Genomic DNA, 23,725 nt, shown 5'->3' on the forward strand with positions numbered 1-23,725 from the left:
CTGTCTTAGAGTAAAACTGTCTGTGTCACCCATAGCAACCAATGGGTCATCTCACCAGAGCAGTCTAAAATGGCTCCGGCCCATCATGTACTTCCTTCCAGTCGTGTTTTACTGTGTGGAGGGCAGTAGTGATGGGTGTAAGGACTCAACATGGTAAATTGTTTATTGTGAAGGCCGATGTACACACAGGCCTATTCACAAAAACACACAGGACTGTTCTGCTAAGCAATTCTCAGAGTTTACCATATACGAGGGGCTGCTGATAAGTCTTTGGCTTTACCCAAAAAGTAACGCGATGGGATGATAAAACTACATTTACTCCACATACTCTCCACTGATGAAAGCAAATTTCTTACATCGGTATTCCAAGTTCTGTAAGCCTAGCCTTGAGGTGTTTCTTCAGGTTTGGAAACAGATGATGGTCGGAGGGAGGTAGATCTGGGGAATAAGGTGGGTGGTCAACCAACTGAAAGCCCAGCTCTGCCAGCTTTGCCATGGTCACTTGTGCAGTGTGAGCGAAGGCATTGTCTTGCAGGAACAAGATTCCTTTGGACAGCTTGCCGCACCTATTGGCCTTCAGAGCTGCCGTTCAGTTGGTCCAAAACTTCAATGTAATACCTTGCATTGATGGTGGAACCCTTTTGAAGGTAGTCCACTAGCATCCACTATATATATATATATATATATATATATATATATATATATATATATATATATATATATACTGTATATATGTACATCCGCAGTTGTGTAAATTGAAGTTCATCGGCCTCAATTGAAAATCCCCAATGGAGCGCCAACTATCACAGGGCATCAACAACACTGGTCTTCTCATGTGGACCAAAGGAACCTTTGGGGTTTAACTATGCTCCTTGGCCTGGTTGTGACTGCGGCCCCTGCACCCACTTTAGTAATGCCCCCATCTACCCATGCTTTCAGACACCAGAAGAAGATTATGAGAAGCCTGAGGATATTGATGCAAAAATTATGCCAGCATGCGCACACTGGTGGATACAGACAGAAAAGGGCCCCTGTGCATGATATACGGGCCTTTTGCAGAACTCATAGATATGTAAAATTGAAGCTGTGTTGGAGGTAGAAATGGCCCCCCTCACCTCTTGGGCCCCTCTGCGGCTGCACAGGATGCACCAATGATATGTCCACCCCTGAATACACATAAAAATTACTTTACATAAAAGTTACCCTCAGCCATGCATGAGTTAATAGATAAGGATAAAGAGAATTGAAGCGTATAACAAGATGGCTACTGGATATGATTGTAGACTGCCATTTTGGACTTAAAGCATATTTTACAATGAATAAATACTGTACATCATTCTCCTAGTATCGCGTACAAACCTCGCAAGGGAAACAGTGTTGTGTTTTTTTATGGTAGACAAGCAGTCCAAAACAAAAAATATTTAAAAGGATTTTCTGCTTTCAATCTCACGTGCTTTACAATACCTAAAACAGCAAACAGAGCGGGTATTCCCACTTCCCGAATCCAGCCACTTCTCTACTATCTCTGTTTTGACTGCAACACCTATCACCACTACAGCCAATCGCTGAGTTCAGCAGCTCATGGCGTCGACCTCTGCACAGCCACTGAGCTCAGTTTTTTGCTACAACAGTGATGCATACTGTCGATGTGACATTACCGCTGCTGCCAAAACACCAAATCTAAGAAGTGGCAAACAGCCACCACTGGACCAGGGAGGGTGAGTACCTGGTATGTTTATTGTTTTAGGTATTTTAAAGTGTTTCGGGGTCCAATTTTTTAAAATTGGATGACCACTCTAAACATACAGAAGTCAGTTATGAAGCCCTGTTCTGCTTCTTCCTAGAAGCTGTGAATCCCAAGCGCTCTAATTATCAGTTCCTTAGATAACTGTATGATTGTACTCACACTTCAAAAGCATCCACAGATAGTTCAACTCAGCCAGAAACGATGACTTGTAGAAAGACCAGGAGAAACGCTGTAGTTTTCTTCTAGGATCTTGTATTAAGTACAAAGTAAAGGCAGGTGAAAAGGAATAATCTGTACAGGGTTGTAGACATGTGTCTTCAGCAATGGTTTCTCTCTAGACTAAACTGAGGAGGAAGGGAGGAGCATTCTATACAGAAGCCAACTAAGGGAGGAACATAGGGACAAACTTCATACAGTCGAAATTTACCTAGTAACAATAAGGAATTTCCTGATAAGAGGAAAAATATGCAATGCAAGAAATACAGTTAGGTCCAGAAATATTTGGACAGTGACACAATTTTCGCGAGTTGGGCTCTGCATGCCACCACATTGGATTTGAAATGAAACCTCTACAACAGAATTCAAGTGCAGATTGTAACGTTTAATTTGAAGGTTTGAACAAAAATATCTGATAGAAATTGTAGGAATTGTACACATTTCTTTACAAACACTCCACATTTTAGGAGGTCAAAAGTAATTGGACAAATAAACCAAACCCAAACAAAATATTTTTATTTTCAATATTTTGTTGCGAATCCTTTGGAGGCAATCACTGCCTTAAGTCTGGAACCCATGGACATCACCAAACGCTGGGTTTCCTCCTTCTTAATGCTTTGCCAGGCCTTTACAGCCGCAGCCTTCAGGTCTTGCTTGTTTGTGGGTCTTTCCGTCTTAAGTCTGGATTTGAGCAAGTGAAATGCATGCTCAATTGGGTTAAGATCTGGTGATTGACTTGGCCATTGCAGAATGTTCCACTTTTTTGCACTCATGAACTCCTGGGTAGCTTTGGCTGTATGCTTGGGGTCATTGTCTATCTGTACTATGAAGCGCCGTCCGATCAACTTTGCGGCATTTGGCTGAATCTGGGCTGAAAGTATATCCCGGTACACTTCAGAATTCATCCGGCTACTCTTGTCTGCTGTTATGTCATCAATAAACACAAGTGACCCAGTGCCATTGAAAGCCATGCATGCCCATGCCATCACGTTGCCTCCACCATGTTTTACAGAGAATGTGGTATGCCTTGGATCATGTGCCGTTCCCTTTCTTCTCCAAACTTTTTTCTTCCCATCATTCTGGTACAGGTTGATCTTTATCTCATCTGTCCATAGAATACTTTTCCAGAACTGAGCTGGCTTCATGAGGTGTTTTTCAGCAAATTTAACTCTGGCCTGTCTATTTTTGGAATTGATGAATGGTTTGCATCTAGATGTGAACCCTTTGTATTTACTTTCATGGAGTCTTCTCTTTACTGTTGACTTAGAGACAGATACACCTACTTCACTGAGAGTGTTCTGGACTTCAGTTGATGTTGTGAACGGGTTCTTCTTCACCAAAGAAAGTATGCGGCGATCATCCACCACTGTTGTCATCCGTGGACGCCCAGGCCTTTTTGAGTTCCCAAGCTCACCAGTCAATTCCTTTTTTCTCAGAATGTACCCGACTGTTGATTTTGCTACTCCAAGCATGTCTGCTATCTCTCTGATGGATTTTTTCTTTTTTTTCAGCCTCAGGATGTTCTGCTTCACCTCAATTGAGAGTTCCTTAGACCGCATGTTGTCTGGTCACAGCAACAGCTTCCAAATGCAAAACCACACACCTGTAATCAACCCCAGACCTTTTAACTACTTCATTGATTACAGGTTAACGAGGGAGACGCCTTCAGAGTTAATTGCAGCCCTTAGAGTCCCTTGTCCAATTACTTTTGGTCCCTTTAAAAAGAGGAGGCTATGCATTACAGAGCTATGATTCCTAAACCCTTTCTCCGATTTGGATGTGAAAACTCTCATATTGCAGCTGGGAGTGTGCACTTTCAGCCCATATTATATATATAATTGTATTTCTGAACATGTTTTTGTAAACAGCTAAAATAACAAAACTTGTGTCACTGTCCAAATATTTCTGGACCTAACTGTATATACAACAGGTTGTTCCCATTCATGGGACACAACAAGCCCCATATTGGCTCCAGGTTACAGATGAGCAATTCAATTCACACAGCAGTGGTCCTGCATGTAGTCTGGTAGTCCCGGAGGCAGGTCTTTACTTCTTGGCCTAAAATCCTGGGTGTCCCTGGTGCTTACTAAGCCCTGCAAAGTCATGGTGTCTATTACGTCATGTGGCCAAGTAAACTCCAGAGGCTGAGCCAAGGATGCTCTGCACAGAAATAAAGTCCTAGAGGCTGGGCACAGAACTGAATTCTGGCTACCATAGACTAGCAGTCAAGAGACTGGACCAATCGTTCATCTCTATGCTAGGTAATTCATTTTCTACTATGTCAAGATCAAGAGTACCTAATCTATGGCCTGGGGTCTGCATACTGCCCGTGTGGTGCTATTCTGTGTGGCCTCCAATCATCAATACACAGGCAAGTCTGCGTTCCGACAGTTCAGAAATACATGGCTGTTAGTTCTTTTTGAATGACTTATAGGATTCATTCCCATTTCCAAGATCCTATCCTAATATGTAGTAGGTAAATAATAATGCTAATAATTATAGCAAATACCTTCAATTAGAAATGTAGTATAGTTCTTCTGATTAGATATGTCTCTTACCTCATGTGCAGGGCATTGCAACTTAGGTATTCATAGTTACGACCACTAGCAGCTAACTTACTTGTCACTATGAGTGGTCATAACCATGGATACCTAAGCTGCAATGCCCTGCAGATGAGGTCAGTGACACAGCTAATCAGGAGAACCATACTATATTTCTAATTGGTGGTATTTGATAATATTATGATTACATCAATTACATACTGAGATAGGAGAACAGAATAAAGGAAAGAAAAAAAGAAGAGAACAACGGGGCGCCAAATCTAAGTGTAGATGTATGTAAACACAGATTGTATGATCATACGAATTTTACACTCACCGTGCAGATTTCTTCTGTTTTCGCTAGTATGATCCGTGTAGTGGATCAACTCTCTTATTAATTCTCCAGTATGCAGCACGAATCCTCGGGAAAAACAATGAGAGTACTGAACAGGTGCTCCCACGTGGGTAATGGAGTAAAGACAAAATCCCTTTCGGCGCTTCCGGAGGATAAATGGATTATCAGTGCAAGTTTGCAACAACTTCAAGAACAAGGGTTTATTAAGGGTTCAATAAAAAACGGACAATTACGGACAACGCGTTTCAGCTAACAAAAGCCTTCATCAGGTGTAGTTTACATTGCTGGTATTAAGAAAATCTAATTTATAGACTGATCTGTCTATGTGTATGATGTAGGCGGGTATGAGGAACATGGGTGTGTACTTCCAATTAGATTAGCACTCAACCTCGAAGAGGTAAATGGTGGTTCTTGTGCTGAAATCCTTATATGGATCATGTGTAGGGGCAAGCAAATATTGCTGCTATGCATGAATGATACAATTTATGAATGAAAAAGAATAAAAATTCTAATTGTTAATAAGGAAAATTTTGGTGTTTAAAATATGCGGTGATATAAAACACATAATAAATTATTCAGATTAAAAACACAATTTTTTTTTTTTTTCTTTTTCTTTCCTTTCCTTTCCCTTCTCTTTCCTCTCTCTCCCTTTCCCCTTTTGCTCTCTCCCTTTCCTTCCTTTTTCCTTTAGAGAAAAAAAAAAAAAAAAAAAAAAAAAAGAAAATACTACTTCGATTCAGTTAAACACAGAACAACAGGAAGATCCACATGGGAATAATAACAAAAGAAAAATTGAACACAGAGGGACAAAATGGCAATATAATTTTATAACTGCATTTAACCAGGGTAGTAATTTGATCAGGACAATTTTAAAAAAACATTGGCACATTTTAAAAATGGATCCTTTTTTAAATAAATGGTTACCAGAGGTTCCAGGTATTACGTTTAAAAGGGGGATAACGGTGAAGAATATTATTGCACCGACTGTTTTAAAAAAACCTTTGTCAGTTTTTAGTGCAGCAAGATTCTCCACACAAAAACCTCCGGGCGTTTTCAAATGTGGATCAAAAAAATGCTTCTGTTGTGGTATTATTAGTCACAAACAGAATAGTATCACATCAAATAGTACAGGAGAGACAATTAATATTAATCAACATCTAACATGTGACAGTGACCATGTAGTCTATGTGGTCAGCTGCGACTGTGGTCTTCAGTACGTTGGCCGCACCACACAAACGGTGCGGTCACGCATGAATGGCCACAGGCACAATGCGAAAAAAGGTTTTCTTAAACATAGTCTCTCCAGACACCTGTTAATCAAACATCAAAAAAGTTTTGATATAAAAGTGACCCCTGTAGAAAGAATTGCAGAGGACGATAGTGACAGTTTTAAAAAATTAAATAGGAAGGAGTCCTATTGGATTTTTAAGCTGAAAACCTTATACCCAGATGGTTTGAACGATGTGATAGAGAATGTCTAAATGTATATGTATCTTTTTTGTTTTTTTGTTTTTTTTTTTTCTCTTTGTCTCTTATTTATAAATGCAATATATCTGGAAGTGATTTTTATATAAGTGCATGAATTTTAAACTATTCTCTAAAGGAAAAAGGAAGGAAAGGGAGAGAGCAAAAGGGGAAAGGGAGAGAGAGGAAAGAGAAGGGAAAGGAAAGGAAAGAAAAAGAAAAAAAAAAAAAAAAAAAGAAATTGTGATTTTAATCTGAATAATTTATTATGTGTTTTATATCACCGCATATTTTAAACACCAAAATTTTCCTTATTAACAATTAGAATTTTTATTCTTTTTCATTCATAAATTGTATCATTCATGCATAGCAGCAATATTTGCTTGCCCCTACACATGATCCATATAAGGATTTCAGCACAAGAACCACCATTTACCTTTTCGAGGTTGAGTGCTAATCTAATTGGAAGTACACACCCATGTTCCTCATACCCGCCTACATCATACACATAGACAGATCAGTCTATAAATTAGATTTTCTTAATACCAGCAATGTAAACTACACCTGATGAAGGCTTTTGTTAGCTGAAACGCGTTGTCCGTAATTGTCCGTTTTTTATTGAACCCTTAATAAACCCTTGTTCTTGAAGTTGTTGCAAACTTGCACTGATAATCCATTATCCTCCGGAAGCGCCGAAAGGGATTTTGTCTTTACTCCATACTGAGATAGGAATACCCCTTTAACACAAACATGGTACTGAATTAACACAAGTACAGGTCTGAGGGGACAGTGTATAACTGGTATTCTTTTTTGGCACTGTTTGCAATGTCATGCCATACTTTGCCCTTCCCTCCATCACATGTCATAGGCACTAGGCAGTGAAGAACATAGGACTGCAATTCTAATTAACATCTCTGTTCCCAGTTCCTTGTTTTTAAAAGCAGAAAAAAAAAACCTTTAAAATTTTACTCCTATACAGATTAGGGAATATTCACATGTAGCATTTTTGCTGTGGATTTATCTGTACCAAAAACCAGAGTGATGGCCGGAAAAACACTGATTACAATACAGTTTTTCGTGTACGTATTGCAGTTTTTTTCTAAAATATTTGAATGGGTGAAAAAAGTTGCAAAAACTCTGAAGATGCTGCAGGTTTCAAAAAACACATAGCAGCACAAAAAAAACAAATTGGAAAAAAAGCCAAAATCAGTAGGTAAAGTATAAAAAAAAATGTGCAACACTTCTGCATTTTTTACCCATTCCTGTTTTTGGCTTACATTAAATACTGATGTAAAAATACTTACCAAATACTCACTGTGTGCACATATGGTAAGATGCAGGCTTGTTGTTTTTGTGCACTAAGAAACACGTGGAAAAAATGTTGCATGTGAACATACCCTACATATCCTGTCATCTAGGCACAGGGGGAGCCCTGTCATTTCAAGTTTGCTTCAAGGTGACCTACTGCCATGATGACTTTGGGAAAAGTGGGGAATCGGGGCTCCTAATCTGTACCTTAAGTTAAGGGACCCTATGTTAGCCCTATTGTCAGGGATACTCCTGATGGTGGAGAGGCCTGAGTCTCCTTCTTGGCCCTGCTCTTGACCAGTCCTGATCTGATTCCCCCTCCCCCCAGGGAGGGATGGGACAGGAGTTTGTTGAAGACCACAGATAAAGACAGACAAGGGAAATCCAAAGCTCTGTCACACAGCACACACACACAAACGTAAAGACAATAAAAGATTCAGGAGGAAAATGAGCAGGAAGGAAGTACTAAACAACAGGGGACAGGGGTAAACTCTTCAACCACTGCAAGTAACAGGCATAACTTAAGTACAACTTTCACCAGAGAGCCTGGGACATCACACCTCACAGACCAACATACAAAAACTATAGCTGGCATGGGTAGAAGGATTCCACCAGCATAAAAAGGAGGAGAGCAGATGTGATAGATCTCCTTATAACATGTAATTAAAGAAGCAAGCAGACCAGCAGAGATTAACCCTTACTAGCTTGCCTATGAATCAGCACACAGCAGGTCGATGCCCAAGTCTGCATGTGTTGATCCCAGACACCAGAGCAATCATTGAGCAGAGTGTCAGACTGCAATCTGAACAGTCTAATGCTGCTATGACAGTCGGCGAAGTTTGTGCAAAAACTCTGTGTGACATCTACTTTTTCAGAATTTTCTGCTTCCAGGTCTATGTGACAACTCTTTCTTAACCAATGTACTTTTTTCATCTGTGATGTCATGATCCAAGACCGGTATTGCCCGCTCCAGAGTTTCCCAGAACCGGTCTGGTCATGTCAGGGGCTAACTCCCATTAGCCTCATTCTAGTTTCAGGAGACACTATATCTGTGCGCTGCACCTGCATTCCTGTGCTGGTTATAGTTTTGCTCTGCAGCCTGTGACTGGCTCTGGTGAGATTTCCTGTTTGATATGACTCCTAGTTACCATGCCCTGACCTGTAGCCTCCCCCATTCGTCCATCTGTCCCAGTCCCTGACTTTCCGCTCCTGTCATTTGTTTACCCATCCTGGTTCATCCTCATTCCCATGTTTGTGTCTCCTCACCCTCCGGGCTTGTCTTCAGTTCCCTGTGCCCTTTGTCTTTCCCTCTGTATACCTGATCTCCTGGCATCCGACTTCTGTTCTGTTTTCTGACCTGATTTTGATCCTCCCTTTGCAGTGACTTGACTTTCCTGGCTAGAACCTGACTGCTTGACTACTCTATTGCCCCCCGGTGGTTCGCCTGTGAACTGCCTGCTGAAGTTACTTTGCTATACTCCCTTTCTGTTACAGTGTTACTTTGATTCTCCTCCTTCAATACTCTGCTGCCACCTAATGTCGAATACGCTGTACTACATCTTACCAGCCCTTTGTACAGTGTGACTTGTGACAGTTCCAAATATCAAAAAAATATCAAAACGTTTTACAGAAAAACAATATTTCCAATGCAATATTGGAACTCTAGACCTCTTCTTCTTTTGGACGATCTTGTAGAAAACTCAAACTCAATGCATACTTAATTGTTGGTTAACTTTTTTTATTTATGTTTTTTTATTTGTAGCTTTCATTTCTGACGTAGAAAGAGTTAATCGAAACATTTTTATCTGTTTTAATCAAAATGGAAATCACCGCTTGAAAAGTAAATGCCACGCCATTAGGCTGAAATTGTTACACTTCCTTACTCAATGTTGTAGTCAGTCGAAAGCTGATTAAAGTGTATAATGGGTCCCAAAGCTATGGGCAGTAATTTCAGGTATTTTAAAGTAGGCCGGTGGAAATGACTTCTGAATGACTTTCTTTCAAAGCTTGAACCTCTTTAAAATGGTAATTTAGCTAATTTGAAATATCTCTATAAGTATAGTCCATAAGCATTGGCAACATTAAGGTTTGATGAAATTGTAAACAAAGGATATAATATATAATCCCAATTCAAATCAGGGTGTGTAGCCTGAGCGTAATTATATGCAGGGCTGGAAATAATTATATCACAGGCCCACAATGGATTGGCTAGTTCATACAGTGTATGGGGAATGTGTGGTCTGAGACATAGCTACTTTATTATAGAAAGTGGGCTAATGTTTTCCCAGTAGCCTGGAGATAAGGAGGAAAATGATACATTGGAAACTTTATAAACACTCTATAAACAGTAACATTTAGTCTTATGCTGCGTGGATGAAGAAAAAGTAACTGAATGGGTCAAAAACCTAAATTTTGTAACCTTACAATATAATAAAAAGTACATTATGATGTGGATTGTAAACAGGTGGCACAGGGGGCGCTGTAGAAGTCGTGGTCGTGCGACCCCCTGGCCCCTGCCCCCAGGCAGACAATCAGGCCCTTGAACGTATGGTCTACGTTCACTCACTTGCCTTTCTGGGGATACTCTGGTTATTGAAATACTTTTGCTCCACAGTGGCACCTTGTGGCCAATCTAAGCTACAGCATTACATTGTCATATACACTGGCATCTCATGCCTATGTTGAAACCTGTTACATGGATCCTGCAGTAACCAAAGAGATGGACGTACACAAATAAATGTATGAATATAGGAAATTTATACTACCTACACTGCAGTTTTTGAATTAAAGGGGTTGTCCAGAACTTTCTTTTTTACTATGTGCCTGACAACTAACAGGCAGGTAGTTGGTAACAGAGGCAACTACCTGCCAACTGACCTCAGCTGCCAGCGATTCATCTGCTCCAAGTCAACAGATCAGCTCTTTTTCTTCCCGGTTGCTCTGTCGACAGGGAGTGACTGCCGGTGTCAAACTGATTGACAGCCGACCTCTCACAGTAAGGAGACAACTGTCAATCAGCAAGACACTGGCAGTCGTGCCCTATTGACAGAGCAGAGCAGAAAAGAAGCAGTCACTTTATCTATATGACGTCAGCGAAAGCTGCAGAATCACTGGCAGGAGTGGTCTGAGAACAGGCAGGTTATTAGCAACTATGTGCCTGCTAGTTCTTAGGCACATTGTAAAAACAAAAAGTACCAGATATCCCCTTTAAAGGGACTCTGTCAGCACAGCATGACTGATCAAACCAAGCAAGGCAGGGGCCCTTGACAGCCGGGGGACCCACTCGTTGTAGTCAGCATTAATGATCATTTCTGTGGTTCTTGGGCCAAGTTCCAGGAAACGCAGCCACACTTTTCCGGTTGCCAGTCCTGCACTTTCTCCAAGTGTTCACTGCTGAATGCTGGGATCATGTGTATAAAAGTTCATCTGCAGGAGGAGCTAGAGAACTGTGCGCTCCTGTCCTATAGATGAAGAGGAGCTGCAGGACAGCACCAGGCAGTCTCACCAGGCAGCGGGCTCAGAGCTGTATGTCCTCCCTCTCAGAGCTGTATGAACCCCACTCAGAGCTGTATGTGCCTCCAAATAATTTAAAAAACCAGCGTGCAGTCCCCCATAATTTTGATACCCAGCCATGATTAAGCTCGACAGGCTGGGGAGACCCAGCCTTATTGAGCACCCTCAGCCTAAAGATAGCCCCCTGCAGCTGCCCAGGATTGTTGCATCCATTAGATGTGACAAGCACCACAATTTACCCACCTCTTCCCGATTGCCCTGGTGCTGTGGCAATTGGGGTAGTAAGTGGTAATAACAGCCCACAGCTGCCACTAAGCCCTAGATTAGTAATGGAAGACATTTATGAGACCCCCCCATTACTAATCTGTAAGTGAAAGTAAATAAAACAAACACCCAAAAAATTCTTTAATTGAAATAAAAGACAAAAAAGCCACCCTCTTTCAGCACTTTATTAACTCCCAAAACACCCCTGCAGGTGAAGGACTGTGCGAACCTCTAGCTGTAACTGCAAATCACCTGAGTGACATCACCGCTGATCACATGGCTCACTCAGTCACAGCAGGCGGTCATTGTTCTATGGCGCTTGCTGTGAGCTTCAGATGTAGCAGTCATTGGGACCTTGTGTGGATTAAGTCAGACCTGGTTGTGGGGATTAATAAAGTAGTGAAAGAGGGTGATTTTTAGTCTTTTATTTCAAATAAAGGATTTTTTTTGTGTTTATTTCATTTCAGTTAGAGATTAGTAAAGAGGGGGGGTCTCATAGATGCCTCCCATTAGTAATTTAGGGCTTAGTGGTAGCTGTGGGCTGTTATTAACCACTGCACCAGGGCAATCAGGATGCACCCGGTGTTACGGTTGCTCCGAGCACTGGAGACTATGTCCAGATTTCTTGCTACTGCACATGTGCGAGCGCTGGAGACTAAGTCCAGATTTCTTGCTACTGCACATGTGCGAGCGCTGGAGACTAAGTCCTATCTTGGAGCCATTGCACATGTGCGGGTGACATCATCGCTGACACGAGGTCACATGTCTCTCACACCTTCTATGCCGATTGGTCGCTGGTCATGTGCTTGTGACAACTTGCTCGGTGATAGGCCAGCATGACGTCACTCCTGTCGTTCTGGCAGCGGATTGGCTCTGGTGTCCTCCATCTTGGATGAGGCACAGAGTCTATATAAGACCCTGACACACGCCGCATGGCGCTCAGTCCTCTTGGTTCATGCATAAGAGTAGACGCTCTGTGCGCGTTCCTCTAGGCATTCCTCTGTCTATGCTAGGTGAGCGCTACCGGCAGGGTAGCGTTCTTATACCTTACAGCATCGGCTGCTGTCCGTATCCTTACCTTTTAGGGGAGCGGACATAGGCAGGTGCCTGAGGCACATGGTCTGGATGGGCCTTGTGATTCGACTCGTAGGTGGACGTTGCCGCTAGGGTAACGTTCCTTATACTGCGTCTGGCAGTTGTTCGTATCCTCGCACACTAGGGGAGTGAACAGAGGTAGGAGCTTTGTGCGGCTTACGCTGCTGTTCGTCTCTTTTGCACCACTAGAAGAGTGGACCTAGGCAGGTGCCATATCTAGTGGTTCGTGTCCTCGCACACTAGTGGAGCGAACGCAGGTAGGAGCTTTGTGCGGCTTACGCTGCTGTTCGTCTCTTTTGCACCACTAGAAGAGCGGACCTAGGTAGGTGCCATTTCACACACATTGCCTTTGTCTCTGTGATTATTAACAGAGATCATTCCACACACCCTCCAAGTAAGGGAGGAATTGCTTTACTTACTTATTATATCCTTCTGTGAGTTAACAGAGGTATTGCACTCTGCCATAGTCTGCAGCAGAGTCTTTGCACGGTGGACCCTGACTGTCTGATACTCCTTTAGGTTATTATCAGACAGCCCCCCGTAACACCCGGCTTATCGCATCTAATCGATGTGTAGCGCCCCTGAAGCCATCAGGGAGCTACAAGGTACTGCATCCCCACCAAGATGCAGGGCCTATCCCCTAGGGACCCAGAAGACCAGTGCCGGTAACAACCAAACACTCCAGATAATCCCTGTTTTCCCCCCAAATTCCCCATAGACTGGTACCAGGCTAGGCTTGGACCAATGGATGGCCACCTAGAGGTGGAGCCAGTCCACTAGATGACCAGGTGGGAGGGGCAGACAGTGAACAGAGAGACAGTGAGTGAGTGAGTCGGTGGCAGAGAGAAAGGAAGGACTGTCAAGAGTGGAACAGTGACCCGTGGGCCCAGGCGGTTAGTTGCCGGTGGAGTACGGTTGAGTACTCCCGGAACTACGCACCAACGGGGTATAAAATCCTAGGTCAGGCAAACGTTCCAGGTAGACCTGATAAAATCTGCACAGTGAGGTGACCATCAAGGACCTCACTGACCTTGAAGTTCAGGATTCAGTAGCAACGGGAGAACTGGGGACAGGATCAGACTCCAACCCCACAGGGTTCACGCTACCGTCATACGGACTGCTGTAAAAGACAACCAGGAGGGTATCCCCAGCCGCTCCAAGCCACGGGGAAACACCAAACAAGGACAAGTGCAGAGGAAAGAAGCCACCAGGTCACTAAACTGGCACGGGGACTAAGGGGACCTGCGGTTGAGACCAGCCAGCCTCATTTGAACGGTTTCCTGCTTACTGTGAGTAAAGGAACCAGTTACACTGCAACCCCTTGTGTGGCCTACCTTCTTTCAACACCCATCTACATCACCTATCCTCTAGGGCCTGGCCCTGCTTGCGAAGGACCTAACATCCAGGCTGCCACAAACACCAGCCCCAGTAGTGAAAACTGTGCAGCGGCGGCTCCATCCCCATAGCCGCAAAACCACAAGTGGCGTCACGTGTGAACTTTATTCAAAACTCCCCTGTAAATATTCCCCTTTTAAAAAGCACCCAGGACATGGGATCGGGCAACGGACACCAAAGTGACATTCCCCAGTTATGCCCGGGACTGAGCACCCCATAACCCTGGGCGACACAGATGCGTTTATCCAGGGTGGCTGCGGCTGCTATTTTTAGGCTGGGGGGGCAATAACCATCCCCAGCGTGAGAATACCAGCCCTGAGCTGTCAGACTTTATCATGGCTGGGTACCAAAACTGGTGGGGACCACGCGCTGTTTTTTTTTAATTATTTATTTAAATAATTTAAGAGAAAAAAACGCATGCAGCTCCTCTTATTTTAATACACAGCTAAAATAAGTGCACGGTTGGGGGTTGCAGCCTGTAGCTGTGACTTTATCTTTGCTGGGTGTCATAATATGTTGCACCCTACGCCAATTGTTTCATTAATTTATTTATTTTTACACCACGAAAGTGACCCGCAGACAGCGCCTGGGGGCGTGTCTGACAGCAACCAATCACAGATGCCGGTACTTCGGGTAGGCAGAGAAAGCAGTACATATGGATGAGCAATAATGAGCGGCCCCGGAAGAAGAATGAGCGGCCGCGGGAGAAGTTACAGCCAAATCGCAGCCTCGGTAAGTATGAGGTGTTTGCTTCAGTCTTATTTTCTTTATTTTATTTCCCAAGTGCCAAATCCGGATCATTAGCCGAAATACCTTGAGGAATTCCCCGAGGGCCAAGATGCGGGTACATTTGGAAGCGCATGAATCTGGACTTTTACATTTCGGGTCCGCCCATCACTAGTTCTGGGCACTCTCTGAACTTGGCAATTCTTGGCATCTTGCATTTGGCTGCACGGTCGCATTCTAAAGGCCACTTTACACGCAGCAATATTGCTATCGCCCCCGTCGGTTGTGCATCACGGGCAAATCGCTGCCCGTGGCGCACAACCTCACTTACACCCGTCACACTACTTACCTGCCTAGCGACGTCGCTGTGACCGGTGAGCCGCCTCCTTTCTGAGGGGGTGGTTCATTCGGCGTCACAGCGACGTCACGAAGCGGGCGCCTAATGGAAGCGGAGGGGCGGAGATGAGCGGGAAGTAACAACCCGCCCACCTCCTTCCTTCCACATTGCCGGCGGCCGCAGGTAAGGTGAGGTTCCTCATTCCTGCAGTGGCACACACAGCGATGTGTGCTGCCGCAGGAACGACGAACTACATCGTACACGCAGCAGCAACGATAATTGGGAATAGGGGGGGATGTCACCGATTAGCGATTTTGCACGTTTTTGCGACGATGCAAAATCGCTCATAGGTGTCACGCAACGACATCGCTAACGCGGTCGGATGTGCGTCACAAATTCCGTGACCCCAACGAGATCGCTTGAGCGATGTCGTAGTGTGTAAGGCAGCCTTAAGTCTTAGAAATCCCGTTATAGGGATCTCTAGGACTCCTTGAGGCGGTAAGTTGCAATCTTGGTATAGCCCATTTAAAGCCGCCAATGATTCACAAAATTTTCACCTGGACTGGCCTACAGGAGAACAGATGAATCCCCCAGTGGGCTCCTATGCAGGAGTGGGCCCCTCTATATGTGTAGTATTCAACTCACTATGTACAGAAAAAAGCATCATCTCATTATTCATTTAACAATCTAGCCAGTTTATTACTACATTTATGAATGTAGGTAATGTAATATTTGCATGTAGCTGACCAATGGGCTCCCCAGAACCAATATTACTGGTGGCCCCTTGGCCCCCAAATCCAATACTGGATCCATATTTAATATATAAAGCTGAGTGTATGTATGTACTTGAGTATGTCCGCTAAGGAATCCGCACTGTTGCATTTACAATCACGAAATTTTGCACAGCTACCCCATGTGACTCAGGGAACGTCATAGACTATGTTTTAATGGAAAATTTAATCCCGCGCTTTACAGTTACTCTCCAAAAAACCTGCTTACATTAAAGTTAATGGAGCTGGGAGCTACAGGTCATTAATAGGAGCTGTGATTGGTTGCTATATTAACAAAAGACATTCATAGTATAAGAAGCTTATGTTTTAGGTAATATGATTTCTGTGGAGAGACAGATAGAGAGAAAGACAGAGGGAGAGACAGACAGCGAGACAGACAGGGAAAGAGACAAAGAGATAGAGACAGACAGGGAAAGAGAGAGATAGAGACAGACAGGGTAAGAGACAGAAAGAGAGAGACAGACAGAGAAAGAGACAGACAGGGAAAGAGAAAGAGAGAGACAGACAGGGAAAGAGACAGACAGGGAAAGAGAAAGAGAGAGAGACAGACAGGGAAAGAGACAGAGAGATAGAGACAGACAGGGAAAGAGAGAGATAGAGACAGACAGGGTAAGAGACAGAAAGAGAGAGACAGACAGAGAAAGAGACAGACAGGGAAAGAGAAAGAGAGAGACAGACAGGGAAAGAGACAGACAGGGAAAGAGAAAGAGAGAGAGACAGACAGGGAAAGAGACAGAGAGATAGAGACAGACAGGGAAAGAGATAGACAGAGGCAGACAGACAGAGAAAGAGACAGGCAGACACGGAAAGAGACAGAAAGAGATAGACTGACAGACAGACAGAGACTGGGAGAGAGACAGAGAGTTACTATCCCATGCAATGCCAGGTACTAAAGCTAGTAATAAATATTATCAGTTATGGACAACCATTCCACTGTTCCATGCAATTATTTTACATTATTTTTTATGCTTCCTTAAATTATATTGTTTAAAGAAAAAAACAATTAAGAATTATCTACAATCTACATTTCTTTTAACATCATTTTCACATATCAAAACATTCGCAGTCCATAGTAAGCCTGAAGCTAATTGACTTTTCGATGATTGCGTCTCCGCGCTTCCAGCCTGCTACCTCCACTGTACGTCATTTTTGCTGTGTCTAAAGTTGTTTGACAAGTATATTTTGGATTACAATACTCTACATACTTTGCATGGATGTTGATTACCCCTAGATCACATGTTATCGAGCCGTCTTGAGTGTGCATCACAATTTTTTGCCCAGTGGGTGGCCTCCACAATCAGGAAGTAATTATAGTTTCTGGCTAGTTTTTCGCTGGCTCTTTCAGCCGGCTGTCTGGGGAATGTCTATTCTAGTCCCTTATGAATAGAAAGACTAGCAAAGTTAATAAGATTTTTTTTTCTTTGAACAAAGCTAAGAAGTTGTCTGTATTGTAACATGCAATTACACCATACATACAGGAGGAGCTGAGAATTCTGCAAAAATCAGTCTGTGAACTCAAGTTAACCTTCTCGTTGCTTGGGGGGATGAGTGTGAACTGCAAATATATATATATATATATATATATATATATATATATATATATATATATATATATACAGTGCTGGCCAAAAGTATTGGCACCCCTGCAATTCTGTCAGAGAATGCTCAGCTTCTTCCTTAAAATCTTAAAATGATTAAATCACAAATTCTTTGGTATTATTATCTTCATTTATTTTGCTTGCAATGAAAAAACACAAAAGAGAATGAAACAAAAATCAAATCAATGATCATTTCACACAAATCTCCAAAAATTGGCACCCTTAGGGGTACTTTGCATGTTGCGACATCGCTACTGCGAAAATCGTCGGCGTCAAATCGAAAGTGACGCACATCCGGCGCCGGTAACGACGTCGCAACGTGTAAAGCCTAGATGCACCGATAAACGATCGCAAAAGCGTCGTAAATCGGTGATCTGTGTAGTGTCGGTCCTTTTCATAATGTCGCACCAATAGGAGACACGATGTTGTTCCTCGTTCCAGCGGCAGCACACTTCACTGTGTGTGAAGCCGCAGGAGCGAGGAACATCTCCTTACCTGCCTCCACCGGCTATGCGGAAGGGAGAAGGTGGGCGGGATGTTTACATCCCGCTCATCTCCGCCCCTCCGCTTCTATTGGCCGCCTGCCGTGTGACGTCACTGTGACCCCGCATGACCCGTCCCCTTAGGAAGGAGGCGGGTTGCCGGCCAGAGCGACGTCATAGGGCAGGTAAGTGCGTGTGAAGCTGCCGTAGCGATAATGTTCGCTACGGCAGCTATCACAAGATCTCGCATGTGCGACGGGGGCGGGGACTATCGCGCTCGGCATCGCAAGCATTGGCTAGTGATGTCGCAGTGTGCAAAGTACCCCTTAGCCTAATACTTGGTTGCACAACCTTTAGCCAAAATAACTGCAAACAACCACTTCCGGTAATCATCAATGAGTTTCTTACAATGCTCTGCTGGAATTTTAGACCATTCTTCTTTGGCAAACTGCTCCAGGTCCCTGAGATCTGAAGGGGCCTTCTCCAAACTGCCATTTTGAGATCTCTCCACAGGTGTTCTATGGGATTCAGGTCTGGACTCATTGCTGGCCACTTTAGTAGTCTCCAGTGCTTTCTCTCAAACCATTTTCTAGTGCTTTTTGAAGTGTGTTTTGGTTCATTGTCCTGCTGGAAGACCCATGACCTCTGAGGAAGACCCAGCTTTCTCACACTGGGCCCTACATTATGCTGCAAAATTTGTTGGTAGTCTTCAGACTTAATAATGCCATGCACACGGTCAAGCAGTCCAGTGCCAGAGGCAGCAAAGCAACCCCAAAACATCAGGGAACCTCCGCCATGTTTGACTGTAGGGACCGTGTTCTTTTCTTTGAATGCCTCTTTTTTTTTCCTGTAAACTCTATGTTGATGGCTTTTCCCAAAAAGCTCTACTTTTGTCTCATCTGACCACAGAACATTCTTTCAAAATGTTTTAGGCTTTCTCAGGTATGTTTTGGCACACTCCAGCCTGGCTTTTTTATGTCTCGGGGTAAGAAGTGGGGTCTTCCTGGGTATCCCACCATACAGTCCCTTTTCATTCAGACGCCGACAGATAGTACGGGTTGACACTGTTGTACCCTCGGACTGCAGGGCAGCTTGAACTTGTTTGGATGTTAGTCGAGGTTCTGTATCCACCATCCGCACAATCTTGTGTTGAAATCTCTCGTCAATTTTTCTTTTTCTTCCACATCTAGGGAGGTTAGCCACAGTGCCATGGGCTTTACACTTCTTGAAGACACTGCGCACCGTAGACACAGGAACTTTCAGGTCTTTGGAGATGGACTTGTAGCCTTGAGATTGCTCATGCTTCCTCACAATTTGGATTCTCAAGTCCTCAGACAGTTCTTTGGTCTTCTTTCTTTTCTCCATGCTCAATGTGGTACACACAAGGACAGAGGCTGAGTCAACTTTAATCCATGTCAACTGGCTGCAAGTGTGATTTAGTTATTGCCAACACCTGTTAGGTGCCACAGGTAAGTTACAGGTGCTGTTAATTACACAAATTAGAGAAGCATCACATGATTTTTCAAACAGTGCCAATACTTTTGTCCATCCCCTTTTTATGTTTTGTGTGGAATTATATACAATTTGGCTTTATAACAATTTTTTTTTTCATTGAAGACAAATTAAATGCAGGTAATAATACCAAAGAATTTGTGATTGCAATCATTTTCAGGAAGAAACTGAGTATTCTCTGACAGAAGTGCAGGGGTGCCAATACTTTTGACCAGCACTGTATATCTTGAGGGATTTTGTAAGTTTGCCCACTGACAAAGACATGAACAGTCTATAATTTTAAGGGTACGTTACTTTTAACAGTGAGAGATAGAATATCCAAAATCAAATCCAGAGAATCACATTGTATAAATTATATACATTTATTAGCATTTTACAGAGAGAAAAAGTATTTGATCCCCTACCAACCATTAAGCGTTCTGGCTCCTACAGACACTTAGACGCTCCTAATCAACTGCATCAGACAGCTGTCTTAAATTCTCACCTGTATAAGAGACTCCTGTCCACAGACTCAATTAATCAGTTAGACTCTAACCTCTACAACATGGGCAAGACCAAAGAGCTTTCTAAGGATGTCAGGGACATAGACATAGATCATAGACCTGCACAAGGCTGGAATGGGCTGCACAACCATAAGTAAAGCTTATGGTACCCGCCCCCGTCTGTTGAGCGACACGGGCATATCACTGCCCGTGTCGCACAACCTCGCTTACCCCCATCACACGCACTTACCTGCCCTGCGATGTTGCTCTGGCCGGCGACCCACCTCCTTCCTAAGGGGGCGGTTCGTGCGGGGTCACAGCGACGTCACACGGCAGGCAGCAAATAGAAGCGGAGGGGCGGAGATGAGCGGGACGTAAACATCCCGCCCACCTCCTTCCTACCGCATAGCCGGTGGATGCAGGTAAGGAGATGTTCCTCGCTCCTGCGGTGTCACACATAGCGATGTGTGCTGCCGCAGGAACCAGGAACAACATCACTAATTAAAAATAAACGATTTTTTGTTTTAGGACGACCTCTCCACGGCAAACGATTTTTGCCGCTTTTGCGATCGTTTTAGACCACACAAAACTGTTACACGTTACGATATCGTTAATGACGCCGGATGTGTGTCACAAACAACGTGACCCCGACGATAAAACATTAACGATATCGTAGCGTGTAAAGCCCCCTTAAGACGCTGGGTGAGAAGGAGACAACTGTTGGTGCAATAGTAAGAAAGTGGAATGGAATTTGATGAAGGGTTGAGGAGTTTCAGCTCCTTTACATGAGCCATCCTGATTTTAAAGAGCCCAAAAGTAATTAGACAATTGACTCTCAGGCTCTTTCAAGGACCATGTGGACAATTCATTTATTTAATTCTCAATGAAGCACATTAAAGGCTTGGAGTTGATTCTAGGTGTGGAGTTTGCATTTTTAAGTTTTTCCTGAGAAGTAAACATGCGGTCAAAGGAGCTCTCCATGTAGGTGAAACAAGCCATCCTTCATCTGCGAAAACAGGAAAAAAAAATCTGAGAAATTGTTACAATATTAGAAATGGCTAAATCTACAGTTTGGTACATCCTGGGAAAGAAAGAAAGCACTTGTGATCTCAACAATGCAAAAAGACCTGGACACCCACGGAAGACAACAGTGGTGGATGACTGCAGAATAAGTATCATGGTGAAGAGAAACCCCTTCACAGCATCAAACCAAGTGAAGAACACTCTTCAGAATGTAGGCGTATCAATATCCAAATCTACCATAAAGAGAAGACTGCATGAAAGAAAATACAGAGGATTCACTGCATGATGCAAGACGCTCATCAGCCTCAAGAATAAGAAGGATAGATTGGACTTCACCATAGTTCTGGAAGAACATTCTTTGGACAGATGAAAGCAAGATCAACCTCTACAACCTTAACAGAGGTGCAGCACTTATCCCCGGTATGGAGGAGGCCATCACCGGTGTGCATCACATTTCATACAACACACAGCTTAGTTGCCATCCACTGGGACTGGGTTGGGGTAGGATCATTTGGATGGTCACCATAGTGAATGGGACCTCCCACCCACTAGTTCAGCAACCCGGGGGGGTTGAAGCTACACACTGGGGAGTCAGGTGACACACACACTCAGGCAGAACAGTCACAGACAGGAAAGATGTGAGACGCAGGAGTTTACACGGTAGCTGATGGGAGTCCCGCCAGTAGAATCTGCCGGGATTGCAAGTTTCCTAGCCCACCACAAGCGCCCATGGGAAAGCAGCATATACAGTCATGGCCAAAAGTTTTGAAAATGACACCAAAATTATATTTTCCCATGATCTGTTGCCCTCTGGTTTTTAATTGTGTTTGTCTGATGTTTACATCATATACAGAAATATAATTGCAATCATATTATGAGTACCAAAAGGTTATATTGACAGTTAGAATGAGTTAATGCAGCAAGTCAATATTTGCAGTGTTGACCCTTCTTCTTCAGGACCTCTGCAATTCTCCCTGGCATGCTCTCAATCAACTTCTAGACCAAATCCTGACTGATAGCTGTCCATCCTTGCATAAGCAAATCTTGCATTTTGCCAGAATTTGTTGTTTTTCGTTTGTCCACCCGTCTCTTGATGATTGCCCACAAGTTCTCAATAGGATTAAGATCTGGGGAGTTTCCTGGCCATGGACCCAAAATCTCTATGTTTTGTTCCATGAGCCATTTAGTGATCACCTTTGCTTTATGGCAAGGTACTCCATCATGCTGGAAAAGGCATTGTTGGGCGCCAAACTGCTCTTGGACAGTTGGGAGAAGTTGCTCTTGGAGGACATTCTGGTACCATTCTTTATTCATGGCTGTGTTTTTAGGCAAGACTGTGAGTGAGCCGATTCCCTTGGCTGAGAAGCAACCCCACACATGAATCGTTTCAGGATGCTTAACAGTTGGCATGAGACAAGACCGGTGGTAGCGCTCACCTGTTCTTCTCCTAATAAGCTGTTTTCCAGATGTCCCAAACAATCGAAAAGGGCATTCATCTGAGAAAATGACTTTACCCAGTCCTCAGCAGTCCACTCCCTGTACCTTTTGCAGAATATCTGTTGGTCCCTGATGTTTTTTCTGGAAAGAAGTGGCTTCTTTGCTGCCCTCCTTGAAACCAGGCCTTGCTCAAGCAGTCTCCGCCTCACAGTGCGTGCAGAAGCACTCACACCAGCCTGCTGCCATTGCTGAGCTAGCTCGGCACTGCTGGTAGTCCGATCCCGCAGCTGAAACAGTTTTAAGATACGGTCCTGGTGTTTGCTGATCCTTCTTGGGAGCCCTGGAGCCTTTTTTTCAACAACGGAAGCTCTCTTCTTGAAGTTCTTGATGATGCGATAGATTGTTGACTGAGGTGCAATCTTTATAGCTGCGATACTCCTCCCTGTTAGGCCATTTTTGTGCAGAGCAATGATGGCTGCACGTGTTTCTTTAGAGATAACCATGGTTAACTGAAGAGAAACAATGATACCAAGCACCAGCCTCCTTTTAAAGTGTCCAGTGGTGTCATTCTTACTTAATCATGACTGATTGATCGCCAGCCCTGTCCTCATCAACACCCACACTTGTGTTAATGGAACAATCACTAAAACAATGTTAGCTGCTCCTTTTAAGGCAGGAATGCAATGATGTTGAAATGTGTTTTGGGGGTTAAAGTTAATTTTCTTAGCCAATATTGACTTTAAAAGTAATTGCTGTTAAGCTGATCACTCTTTATGACATTCTGGAGTATATGCAAATTGCCATTAGAAAAACTTAAGCAGTAGACTTTGTAAAAATTAATATTTGTAGCATTCTCAAAACTTTTGGCCATGACTGTAGAGCCAGCTGTCGTGTCCAAGGGATGGCCCAATAACGGACTCGCGCTGCCTGCTATACGGGACGGAAAAGCTAACAAGACACGGAGTCCCAACATAGCTTCAAGCCGCAGAGACTCACCAAACACAGCGCAAGGAGGAAGGGCTCATAATCCACAGCATCGGTTCTGGCCTCTGATCTATCCGGGATCGGTTGAAGCCCATCACAGCGGGGACTGGCGCTCCAAGGGTCACAAATAACTACTCCCATCACCTTATCCCCATCTTTTATTGACACTGACGGGCTCATGAAACCGGGCAAGGCCGCCATGACATCCCAAACTGACACCCGCCCGGTGACGAGTAAAACCCCAGACCCCGTGGGCGCATCAAAGGCATGGTACAGCTCATGATCCAAAGCACACCACATCATCTGTAAGGCATGGTGGAGGCAGTGTCATGGCTTGGGCATGCATGGCTGCCAGTAGCCCTGAGTCCCTAGTATTTATTGATAATGTGACACAGGAAAGAAGCAAACAGATGAATTTTAATGTTTTTAGAGACATACTGTGTGCTCATGTGACTC

Source organism: Anomaloglossus baeobatrachus, chromosome 9 (assembly GCF_048569485.1).
Source record: "Anomaloglossus baeobatrachus isolate aAnoBae1 chromosome 9, aAnoBae1.hap1, whole genome shotgun sequence".
In the NCBI taxonomy this organism is placed as follows: Eukaryota; Metazoa; Chordata; class Amphibia; order Anura; family Aromobatidae; genus Anomaloglossus; species Anomaloglossus baeobatrachus.